The following is a 13,234-nucleotide window of genomic DNA, read 5'->3' on the forward strand; positions in this document are numbered from 1 at the left end:
TATATATATAATTACCTTACATAGAATAACTATACTACTAACTGACGTTGATAGGCTTGATACGGTAGTGCTGACGTTATGGACGTTGACATTGACAGATAACATGTATGTGTGTTTGACTCATCAGATCATAAGGTGTGACCTTACAATCTCCCCTATTTGATGAAGTCAAAACTAATCTTCTTCTTTTGATTCATCAGAAGAACCATTGTAGAATTTGTCAACTTCTTTCACGATCTCAGGCTTGACCCATCTGAATCAATCAATTTTAAGTTTGTCCAGTCTTCTACTAAACTCCATAGATATCAGAACGCGATATCCTCTTTCCAGTTCATAGTGACCAAGTCTTTCCATGAAAAGATGAAAAAAGTGTTCAGTGGGAGCAGGAGGAAGATCATCAGTGCGTTGAAAGCACATGTGATTTTGACTCTCAAGATAAAATATCGCATGCTCCGGTTCTACAATGAACATGTATTGGACTGGTTCAAAACTCGTTGTCAATTCATTATTGATGTACTGAGTACCATAAGGAAAAAGAAACTTGGTATTCTTAGACTGTTTGTGTGACAACCCTATATTTTTCCAAAGCGATGTAACACTCAAAAGTCAAATACAACGAAACCATTTGGAATCAACGAAATTAGCCTAAAAAATAAAGTATTCAAATATCTAAATTCGGATGCATCAAATGTTAGATATCGTGCCAAGGTTTCCAAAAACATAAAGAACCTTCGAAACCGGGTTATAATGAAGAAACTATGACCACTCAATTATTCACGATACACCTGGTAAAACATTATTTAACGTAAAAAGTGAAATTCCAATAAAATGCATTTTAGCCCTAAGTATCTAAACAAAAGTCGTAGACTTCGTTAAACTGAAAACGTACATAAAAAGACCGCCCAAATTGGACCTCGTATAAAGAAGTTACGAATTTTCTAAGTTTCGTAACAGCGGTAGAGAGCTAAAAACTCGAATTAAAGATCAGACGATATTTAGCTAACGCAACCTAAACGAGAGTTGAAGGTCTCCACAATAGGAGTAAGATGATAAAAAGACAAACGAAAACAGACGTCGGATAAAGAAGTTATGAATTTTTAACGGACTTTAGCAGTCCCCGCCTATTAAAAACATAGTATTAAAAATAAAGTCAAAACTAGCTGACGGAGTCTAAATGAAAGTTGTAGAGCATAATCTCACCTACGTGTCCTTATAAAGAACGCGAAAAACGGAGCCTGTACGCGAAAGTTAAGGAATTCAGAAGATGAAAGCCAAAATGTTGCCCAACGTAATTCAAGAGTACGCCCCGCGTACTCAGGTGCAGGGCCGAGTCCCATTCGCTGCAAGCTCTACGCCTAGCTAGACCCGAGTTGTAAGCCATGACGCAAAGTTATGCCCAATGTAACCGAAGTGCGCCCAGCGTAACGCGTATGCCTAACGTACTCCGGTGGTACGCCCAGCGTACTCGCGCCTTCAGCCCTATAAATAGAAGGCATAAAATCCGGATTTTGGTACATCTCTCTCAAACTTTCACACACTCTCACACACTCTTACGCACCAGAGGCCATCCCGACACCCTCGATTTCCACACTCGAGCGCCCGACGAAGGCTCTACGCTACCGAGATCCCCGAGAAGCTCGAAGATGCAGCTTTCCGCAGTTGAAGTTCTGCTCGACTCCAGTCTCACTCTCTTCAAACCGAACAAGTGAGTTCATACCCCTACTTTTCAAGTCTTTTCATGTTTTAGGGGGGGAATACAAGTACAATACAAGAAAACGTATCACTTTATAAACGCAACATCTATTTTATTGTTATTCGATACCAACATCTTATTTCATAAAGTTTAGTATTTCACCAAGTTATCTTCACCAAATGGAACATACTTTTAGAAAAACTATAATGAGTATAGTTTGCGAGTTATTCATATATTCTTACGTATACATCTTGAAAAACAAATTACTTTCATCTAAAGTGAATTAGAGTCTTTCTTATCGTAAATCTATTTATACTAAGTGATGTGAGATATTCAACTTCAACGTACTTTTAAGTATGCATTTCAAGTCCTGTATTATAAGCCATAATCTCTGGGAAGGAGAACGTGATACTTGTGTATAGATCTATACGGGATTGACAACCCCGCACCTAAAATGTTAGCTACAGTTAGACCGGCAGGTCTGGGGTGACAAATGTCATAACACTACAACACCTGAAGAATGTTGTTACAGGCAGTCTGTGTCAATAGTATGGTTATAAGGCTCACACGAAAGTATAAAAACAAGCTTGATTTACGAGATTCATATATGCATTCAGTATTTACATTATTTTGAGTACAAAACTTATCTTTATAATTTAAGTACGAAAGATACTAACGCCCTCCAACCTTGGGAACTTTTCAAACTATATGTGGAAAATATTGGATTTTCTGAAAACTACGTTCATCTATTTTCTTCCAAAAAGACATAATTTTTCAGTACAAAACACTTATGAACTCACCAACTTTATTGTTGACACTATTTCAAAACCATTTGTATTTCTCAGGGAATCACTAATACAGGTAACTACCAACTTTTGAAGAAGGAACGCTAAGGCGTTTATTATCAAACATTTTAAATCATCATATTGTAATATTCTTTTGGGAAACATGTATAACACAACAATGTATGTTTTTATTATATATGATGGTTGTGTTACTTTCTTTACGATATTCAATTGTTATGATGCTACGTGAAGTCATCTACCCCCGAATGTTTCCGCCATTTTGGTTTGGGGGTGTGACAGATTGGTATCAGAGCATTGTTTATAGTGAACTAAGTATATCGAACCACATAAGATATACAAACTATAAATGCAAAGGGGACCAAAAACCCTCTGACAAAACATTTTCGTAAACAATATATTTTCTTTTAAAAATATACATTTTTACACGCATGCATCGGTCTCGTATCATAACAAAGTTTTCTAAAAAGTATTAAGGCAAGTTGCGACACTACGATTGGGCCACGAGGTATGTAATCAAATCTAGAATAAATATAGCCTGATCAACTATATTTATCTTGGATTTGACCAACGTACGTCGAGGAATGGTCGTAGTGGACAACAAGCCAAAAACTTACCAAATAAAATTTCTAGACTTGCAAATTTGAAATACAATAGGAGTAGTTGTTATAAAATATAAGGACAATGAAAAACCTACACACCACAAGATATAGTTAAACTTAGGATGCCGTTAAATAGAAATTTCTTTTCTTATAAAGTTCTTATACCTCTATCTTAGTACAGACAAAATGGCCGGATTCCATATACTAGGAGATCCCTACTACCCAAACCAAGGTAACGGTGGATGGATAGAGGATGATCCGGAAGAAGATCCAGAGGAAATCGAAGAGGAAGTCGAAGAGGAATTCGAAGTCGAAGAGGAATTCGGAGAGGAATTCGAAGTCGAAGAGGAAGTCGAGGAGGAAGAAGAAGCTACGGATGGAATAGACTCCGAGACGGAAGTGATCAACCCTCCCGCTCCTCGTCCTCCCGAAGTCAGAATAGGTTACCAAGGTCCCATTCCCATTTGGGGAAGCCATCTCTACCATTGGAGCCGTCAACTAGGTGTACGCCCTCCCTTTGGCATATGCCGGGAGTTTTACAATGTCAGTGGGGGAGGCTCAGCTGATCGAGCACTTCCCGTTATTGTGGGCACAATAGCCACCCAGAACTACCAGTCGGACATGCAAGCGGCCAGAATTCGTGAGATCAATGTTGCTACACAGGGTAACGCCGCGGACATCCATCGTCTGGACGGACTAAACGAAAGTACCCAACTCCACACAGGGATGATTCAAAGCCAAATGGTGATAGCACTTACAGAAATAAGAGAGATGAAGGAACAACAAGCGGTTCTTGAGAGGCGCTTAATGGGAGTTAAGCAATCGGATGCCGAGTCTAGCTCCAAACGCACTACACGCCGCAAGTAGGACTTGCCCAACTCCAACAGTTTTGATATAGAATAGGACCTCGGATAAAGTTTTTCTTACTTTCTTTGAACTTGTAATCGGAGACCTCTAGATAGGTCAAAGTTTTCCTAAACACGAAGCATAATGTAACGCACCGTATGTGTGACATATATATAAATATGAAGTACTTCTTTACATACCTCTCGAAACTTATAGGAATTACCTAAATTGCTATATCTACTTTGAAACCATAAACTAAAGTCAAAACAAATTACAAGATACAACTAACCCTCTAGTGCACGATTGTCAAATCATTAGAAACTTATAGTGTTCATTATTATTTCTTTACCAGAACATGCCTCCTCGTAGATCATCACGCATAAACTCAGCTCCAACACCACCTCCTCCACCTCCTCTGACTATGGATGCAGCTATGTTCCAAACTGCTGTAACAGCCGCTGTAACCGCATCGATGGCACAAATGAGTAACAACGGGTTAGGAGGAGGAATAAACAGCTTTACAAATGGCCAAATCCAAGGCCGTTCCGGGGTATGTACTTACAAAGACTTCACCAACGGCAAACCTATTCCCTTTTATGGGACTGGGGGAGTGATGGCTTTATCCCAATGGATAGAGAAAACGGAAGCTGTGTTCGAAATTTGCGCATGCCCTGAGGAAAGCAAAGTAAAATTTGCTGCCTTTACTTTCTCCGAACGAGCACTGACGTGGTGGAACAACCACGTCAAGACACTAACCCTAGTGGTGGCAAACTCCATGGATTGGGAAAACCTGAAACGAATGCTCCTGCGAGAGTACTGCCCAAGAGGCGAGATTCAGAAGCTCGAACAGGAACTGTGGGGCCTTACAATGGTAGGCTCGAACATCGCAGGCTATACCAACAGATTCAGTGACTTGATAATACTTTGCCCAGGGATGCTGATCCTAGAAAGCTAAAAGGTGGAAAGGTATATCTGGGGACTATCACCGCAACTTCGAGGGAGTGTGTTAGCCTCCAAACCCATGACGTTCGACAGTGCCAAGGAACTGGCGCAATCTCTCGTTGATCATGGTGTCTGTCAGGGTGTCACGACCGTCGTCGCTGAACCAACCAAAGGAAGCAACAACAGCGACAACAATGCCAAAAACAACAACAATAAGAAGTTCTTGAACAAGAGAAAGGGGCAAACTTTGCAAGAACCTTCAAAGAAACAAATGGTGGCAGTCCATGCCGCTATTGCCCCCACTACAAGTCCTGCTATCCCTGCGCCAGCAAAACAATATGATGGGAACCTGCCAAAGTGCAACAAATGCAACTACCATCACCACGATAATTGCCGCGAGATGCACTGTAAAAACTGCGACAGGAAAGGGCACACTGCTCGTTTCTGTAAGGCACCGACGCGACCAATCACTCAAGTTCCTGGTACTGGAATAAGCCAGGCATGTTATGGGTGCGGAGAAACTGGGCACTTCAAGAGGGATTGCCCCAAGGCAAAGAATGCTGGCAGTGTTGGGAGAGTGCTGGCGATAGGACAAAATGAAGCAATAGCTGACCCCATGGTGGTTACGGGTACGTTTCTCCTCGACAACATTTATGCATGCATACTCTTTGACTGCGGTGCGGAGAGAAGTTTTGTAAGTCATAAATTCAAACACCTACTTAATCAAAAACCCCAACCACTCAATAAAATATTCACTCAATAAATGCAGGAACTGTCCAGTCAACTGAACGAGCTGCTGAGCAAAGGCTTCATCAGATCGAGCTTCTCACCATGGGGAGCATCGGTCCTATTCGTGAAGAAGAAGGACGGATCTTTTCGCATGTGCATCGATTACCGGGAGCTGAACAAACTCACGATCAAGAACCGATATCCCTTACAACGCATAGACGATTTGTTCGACCAACTACAGGGAGCAAGCTACTTCTCAAAAATCGATCTAAGATCTGGTTATCACCAACTGCGAGTGCTGGAAGGAGACATCCCCAAAACGGCATTCCGAACACTCTATGGTCACTACGAGTTTGTAGTGATGCCCTTTGGATTGACAAATGCACCAGCTGTGTTCATGGATTTGATGAACCGGGTATGTCGTCCCTTCCTGGATAAATTTGTGATCGTGTTCATAGATGATATACTGATCTATTCAAGAAGCAAGGAAGAACACAACCAACACCTCCGCCAAGTCTTGGAAATATTGAGGGAAGAAAAACTATACACAAAATTTTCAAAGTGCGAGTTTTGGATTCGGGAAGTAGATTTCCTAGGTCACGTAGTAAGCAAAGAGGGGATACATGTGGATCATTCCAAGATCAAAGCAATAGAGAATTGGACGACTCCAAGAACCCCAATAGAAATCTGGCAATTTTTGGGACTCGCCGGGTATTACCGAAGGTTCATACAAAACTTTTCGAAGATTGCTAAGCCACTTACCACCCTAACTCAGAAGAGTGTGACCTTCGACTGGGGAGAAAAATAAGACATCGCGTTTCAAACACTAAAGCGAGCCTTATGTAGTGCACCCATTCTAACCTTACCAGAAGGAACGGAGGACTTCGTGGTCTATTGTGATGCGTCAAACCTAGGACTTGGGTGTGTCCTGATGCAACAAGGGAAGGTCATCGCCTACGCATCAAGGCAACTAAAGACGTACGAAGTAAAATACACAACACACGACCTCGAGCTAGGAGTAGTCATTTTCGCTCTAAAGATATGGAGGCACTATCTCTACGACACAAAATGTACAATCTTCACCGATCATAAAAGCCTCCAGCATATCCTCAACCAGAAAGAACTCAACATGAGACAAAGATGGTGGGTAGAACTACTAAATGATTACGAATGTGAAATTCGATATCATCCCGGAAAGGCTAACGTGGTGGCTGATACACTCAACAAAAAGGAATACTCGGGCCACCGAGTGAAGTCTCTAACTATGACAATCCATTCACACCTGTCCACGTAAATCAAGGAAGCCCAAATAGAAGCCTTAAAATCCGAAAATATGACAGGGGAAGCCTTAAGGGGAATGGATAAGAATCTTGAAGTCAAGAGTGATGGAGTTCGTTACTTCATGGATCGGATCTGGACACCGAAGTTGGTCGGATTCAGAGAAGTCGTCATGAACGAAGCCCATAAGACATGATACTCCATACATCCCGGCTCCGATAAGATGTATTTGGACCTCAAGAAACTGTACTGGTGGCCGAACATGAAAGCTGAAATTGCTACCTACATGAGCAAATGTCTGACGTGCGCCAAAGTCAAGGTGGAATACCAAAAGCCCTCGGGATTGCTACAACAACCAGAAATACCCAAATGGAAGTGGGAGCGGATAACCATGGGTTTCATAACCAAATTACCTAAGACAACAAGCGGACTCGACACCATCTGGGTGATCGTCGACAAGTTAACTAAATCCACGCACTCTCTACCAATCAAAGAAACGGATAAATTGGAGATGCTAACTAGAACATACCTCAGAGAGATTGTACGGATGCATGGTGTGCCCATATCCATAATCTCGGACCGAGATAGTAGATTCACCTCAAGGTTTTGGCAGTCGCTGCAAAGATCTCTAGGAACAAGACTGGACATGAGTACTGCTTATCACCCATAAACTAACGGCCAGAGTGAGAGAACCATACAAACCCTAGAAGACATGTTGAGATCTTGCATAATCGATTTTGGCAAGGCATGGGACACCCATCTACCATTGGTCGAGTTTTCATACAACAACAGCTACCACACTAGAATCAAGGCCGCCCCGTTCGAAGCTCTCTACGGCCGTAAATGCAGATCACCTCTGTGCTGGGCTGAAGTGGGTGACACACAACTAGCAAGAGGACAAGCAATAGACAACACTCTCACTAGGCCAGAAATCATAAGGGAAACTACGGAGAAGATTGTTCAGATCTGGGAACGACTAAAGGCATCAAGGGACAAACAAAAGAGTTATGCGGATAAAAGACGAAAACCCTTGGAATTCCAGGTTGGATACCGTGTCCTACTAAAAGTCTCGCCCTGGAAAGGATTAATACGTTTTGGAAAGCGTGGGAAACTAAACCCAAGATATATTGGACCATTCGAGATCCTTGCCAGGATCGGTCCGGTGGCTTACAAACTTCGATTACCTCAGGAACTCCACAACGTACTGTTGTATTAATGTCTAAGTCCATAACTATTTTGGTATGTACTTGACCCGATGGTGCATGGTCCTTTTGGGTTGCCTTCACCAAAGCAACTTGATAGGATGAATAATGGAGAGAAAGGATTAAATATGATTTATTAATATATTCTGAGAATAATATATTAAAGGAGAAATCATAGTGTTTAATTAACATTAGTTAAGAATTAATAATAATTAAGTTTGTGACTAAAAGACATTAATTAAACTAAGGGACTAGAACTATCAATTGTATGATAGTTGAATATTGAGCTAATGGACTCCATATTAAAGGGGTGGACGAATTCTATGGGGAAACCCATTAGAAATCGTCCAAGGCCTTTAAGGAAGGACCCATGGGTTGCTTAGGGCTTAAGCATCCGAATTAGGGTTTCCTTGTTAGATAACCCTAATAGCCTCACTATTTAAAGAACCCTTATGCCCCAAAAACGGGGCTAAGCTTCCTTATAGGGTTTCCACACATTTTGGGCAGCCTCCATCTCTTCTCCCCTTCATCCTCTTGATTTTGGTGTTTGTGAACCATTAGAGGAGTGCCATTTGTGACTCTAAGCTTTCTAAAGTCAATACAAGAAGGATTTGAGATTGTTATTGCTACATAACTGTGACAACCCGATATTTCAACTCTTTGTAATGACCAAAATGGGTCAAATATTGTATTTGAGTAATAAAATTTACTTTCATAATAAAATGTACAAATAGTTCTATTTAATTTCCTTCTATGTTTAAATGTCTTGGAACCATGATCGTACGTGAAAAGAACGCCCAAATCCGACTTCATATAGCGAAGTTATGATTTTTCCAAGTTCGGCTCAGCAACAGACAGCTAAAAACTCGAATCGGAGATCGAGCGACTTTTGGCCGGAATGACCTAAACGAGAATCGAAGGTCTCGACAATGGTATTCCAGCGGTAAAAAGTCTGGCAAAAACCGACATCAGATAAAGAAGTTATGAATTTTCAAAGAAGTTCCTTAAACACGATGGGTTTATATTAAATAATAAAAAAAATAATTTCGGAATTTGCCGACGGAGTCTAAACGAAAGTTGTAGAGCGTAGTCTCACCTACGCGTGGATATAAAGACCATCGAAAACGGAGTTCGTATGAAGAAGATATGAATTTTTGAAGTTTATTAAATAAATTGTATATTTATTTAATTCAAAAATCGGACATTATCCGAAGGGGAGTCAACGTCCTCATCCGAGGTACGCGCTGTGTACCCCTGTACGCCCAGCGTACTCGAGGGACTTGGCCTCTGATCGTCTACGTCGCCCTATCAGAGGAATCCGACCCGTCCGACCCGTCCGAAGCGCCGACCCGTCCGACCCGCTGTCCCGTCCGACCCGCCTCCCCAGCGACCCGTCCCATCCGAAGCCGAGGCGGTCGAGGCTTCGGTCATGCATGACGTACGCGTACGCGCTGCGTACGAGCGTACGCCCCGCGTACCGAGGAGTTTCAGCCTTCCTATAAATAGGATGCGAGGGCTTCCGAGAAAAGGGCTCAATTCTCTCCTCTCTCTCACAATCTTGCCTCGTTTTCCGTGTCTGTTCAAACCCGAAGCTCTGGTCTTTTTGGCTCAAGTCCCGAGGGTTGATTTTACTCCCGAGATTCCTGAGAATCCCGAGGAAAATCCGTTTCCCGAGACGAAACTTTGCCCGGTTTTCCACCTCGCTATCTCCAAAACTTTCAAGTGAGTTTCATACCCCTTAATCAACCTTTTTAAATATTCTAAATGCTTTTATATGCTTTTAAGGGGGGGATTACAAGTAAAACACACGAGTATTATCGTGTGTTACATAAAGAAACTCTTTTATATGCTATTATATATCCAAATCACATGCGATTTATAAACCTTTAAGGAACTTTTATATATATAACATATGTTAAAATAGCATTCTATCTTTTGAAATATAAATTTGTTGTAATGCATGTATAAACTAAACTTTTCTTAGATTATTTTTGTCTATCCTAGACTATACACCAAAAATCTATGCTTTCATAAACAAGTGATTCCTTTTCTAGGTATTTCTAAACAAACAAGACACACTTTTAGAAAACTATAATAGGTATAGTTTTACGAACAAATTTCTAACTCTTATGTATTAGAAACATGAATTTCAAGAAGTTTACTTTCGTATACAAGAACAAACGTAACATTTTAACAAGTAGATCTGTTTTTATACCACGGTTTTGTGAGACACTAACTTCATGTACGTTCGAGTACACATTTCAAGTCCTGTATTATATACCAGAATCCCTTGGAGGGGGATCATGGTGTTTGTGTATAGATCTATACGGGCTTGACAACCCGCGCCCTGACTGTTAGTTGCAGTCCACCGTTTGGGGTGACAAACGTCATAACATTCCAACGCCTGAAGAACGTTGTGTATAGGCATTCCGAGTCAATAGTATGGTTATAAAACTCACAAGGGGTATTAAAAATGCATTGATTTACAACGTTTTCAAACTCATTGGTTATTTTACACTTACATACATTTTGGAGACAAACATTGGTCTTGAGTGAAGGCTACTTTTATACTAGTAGAAAATATAGGATTTTCTAAACACAAACAAAAAAAGATAAAACATTTCATTTCATTCAAACATTGTCACTTAAATACTTATGAAATTCACCAGCTTAAATGTTGATCTACTCTTTCAAAATTACTTGTATGTCCCAGGAAATCAGTAATTTCAGGTATTTATTACGCTTTTGATGAAGGGATGCTGCGGCGCTAGTTTAATCTCGTATTTTTGACATCATATTGTAATTGAGTTTTGAACATGTAACTTTTGAAAAATGTAAACTTTCAATTATATATATGATGATTGTATTGCTTTCTTTATTATGCATTCATTTGTTACGTTACCACATGAAGTCATCCGCCCCCGAACGTTTCCGCCGTTCAGGTTTGGGGGTGTGACAGATTGGTATCAGAACAATGTTTATAGTGAACCAAGTATATCGAACCACATAAGATATACAAACTATAAATGCTTAAGGGACTAATACTCTCTGACAAAACAAATTTTCTTTTTTTCGCTTAAGCAGTTTTGCGTTCAACTTAAATTGATAGTTCATTTAAGTACAATTACATGCATACCACAAACTGTTTTCATGTTATACAACTATACAAGTATTTAGACAAGTTGACACTACGATTGAGACTCGATATATGTAATCAGATTTTGGACAAATATAGCGTGATCAACTATATTTGCCCGAGATTGGACCAACGTATATCGAGGAATGATCGTAGTAAGCAACAAGTCAAACCTTACCAAACCATTACAAGAATCAAACACAAGAATTTAAATACTATAGGAGTATTTGCTATCTAAACTAGTTTAACTTACATATTTTGCATGTTCCGACTTTATTCAATTCTTATAACCCTATTTCTCGTACAGTCAAATGGCTGGATTTCACCACCCTGGCGACCCCTACTTTCCCAACCAAGGCAACGGAGGATGGATCGAAGATGATCCCGAAGAGGACGAGGAACCCATAGAAGTGGGTGATGACTCCGGTACCGACTCAGAGCCGGAAGTTATCGATCCACCACCCATTCAACCTCCCGTCTTCGTAAGGAACTTTCAAGGACTGACTCCCGTATGGGGAAGTCACCTCCACCATTGGAGCCAATAGCAAAACCTACGCCCTCCCTACGGCATGTGTCGGGACTTCTATGATGTCCGCGGCGGAGGTTTGGCTGATCGAGCACTCCCGGTAATGGTGGGTAAGTTAGCCAATCAGTCCTATCAGTCTGGAGTTCAAGCTAGTCGACTCCGGGATATCAACGTGGAAGTGCAGGTTCACACTTCTGACATCCGTAGGCTGGACAAGATGCAAGACAACGCTCAATTCCAAACCGAAGCATTTCAAGCACAAATAATTGCAGCCCTCGCTGAACTGAGGGAACAACAAGCCGCTTTCGATAGGCGTCTAATGGAGTCGAAGCAATCAGATGCGGAGTCAAGCTCCAAGCGCAACCTTCGACGCAAGTAGTGCTTGTCAAGGACTCAAATTTTGTTATAGCTTAGGACCTCGGCTAAAAGTCTTTAAATTTCTCGAACTTTGTAATCGGAGACCCTTATAGGGGTCAAATTTTCATGATCGTTGTAACAACTTTTATATTAATATAAGTGGCACTATTACTACTATGTTAAGTATTTCGTTCAAACCTTGAATGGTCTTTGTGAAACCAAATACTTGTTTCATACCTTCAGTCTTAAAAATAACTTTCATTCTTCTATTTTAAGACTCATACTATCATCTGTTGTTGAACTATAGCGATTTAGTTCATGAGACACATACATTTTCTATTCTATGAAATTCTTATCCTTGTCTTTTCAACCTATAGTTGAAGGATGCCTCCGCGTAGGAATCCAAGGCGAAACAACGGTGAGGAAGCACCTGTACCACCACCACCTCCACCACCCTAATTTGATGCTGTAATGTTTCAAGCAGCAGTCACCGCAGCGGTGGCAGCTGCCATGTCACAGATCAATAACTCGAGTACAAATGGCTCGGGATCTGGCACACACCTATGCAACCATGGCGAGAGTCATGGACTACCTCGAGAATGCACCTATAAGGACTTCACTAATGCCAAGCCCCGGATGTTTTATGGAACTGGTGGTGTGATGGCCCTGAGGCAGTGGATTGAAAGGACGGAGGCAGTCTTTGAAATCTGCTCCTGTCCTGAGCACAGCAAGGTCAAATTTGCAACTTTCACCCTTCTTGATAAAGCTTTAACTTGGTGGAATGGCCACGTTAAAGTACTTACCCTAATCGTGGCAAACTCCATAAGCTGGGAGAGCCTGAAAGCCATGATGATGAGAGAATACTGCCCACGGGGAGAGATTCAAAAGCTTGAACACGAGCTATGGACTCTCGGAATGGTTGGTACCGACATCGCTACTTATACCAACAGATTCTGCGAGCTGGCAATTCTTTGTCCAGATATGATTGCTCCAGAGAGCAAGAAGATAGAAAGGTACATCTGGGGACTGACGCCCCAAATGCGATCAAGCGTGTTAGCTTCTAAACCTGACACCTTTGAAAGTGCTAAGGAACTGGCACAATCTCTGATTGACTACGGAG

The sequence above is a fragment of the Lactuca sativa genome, chromosome 4, assembly GCF_002870075.4.
Source record: "Lactuca sativa cultivar Salinas chromosome 4, Lsat_Salinas_v11, whole genome shotgun sequence".
Lineage (NCBI taxonomy): Eukaryota > Viridiplantae > Streptophyta > Magnoliopsida > Asterales > Asteraceae > Lactuca > Lactuca sativa.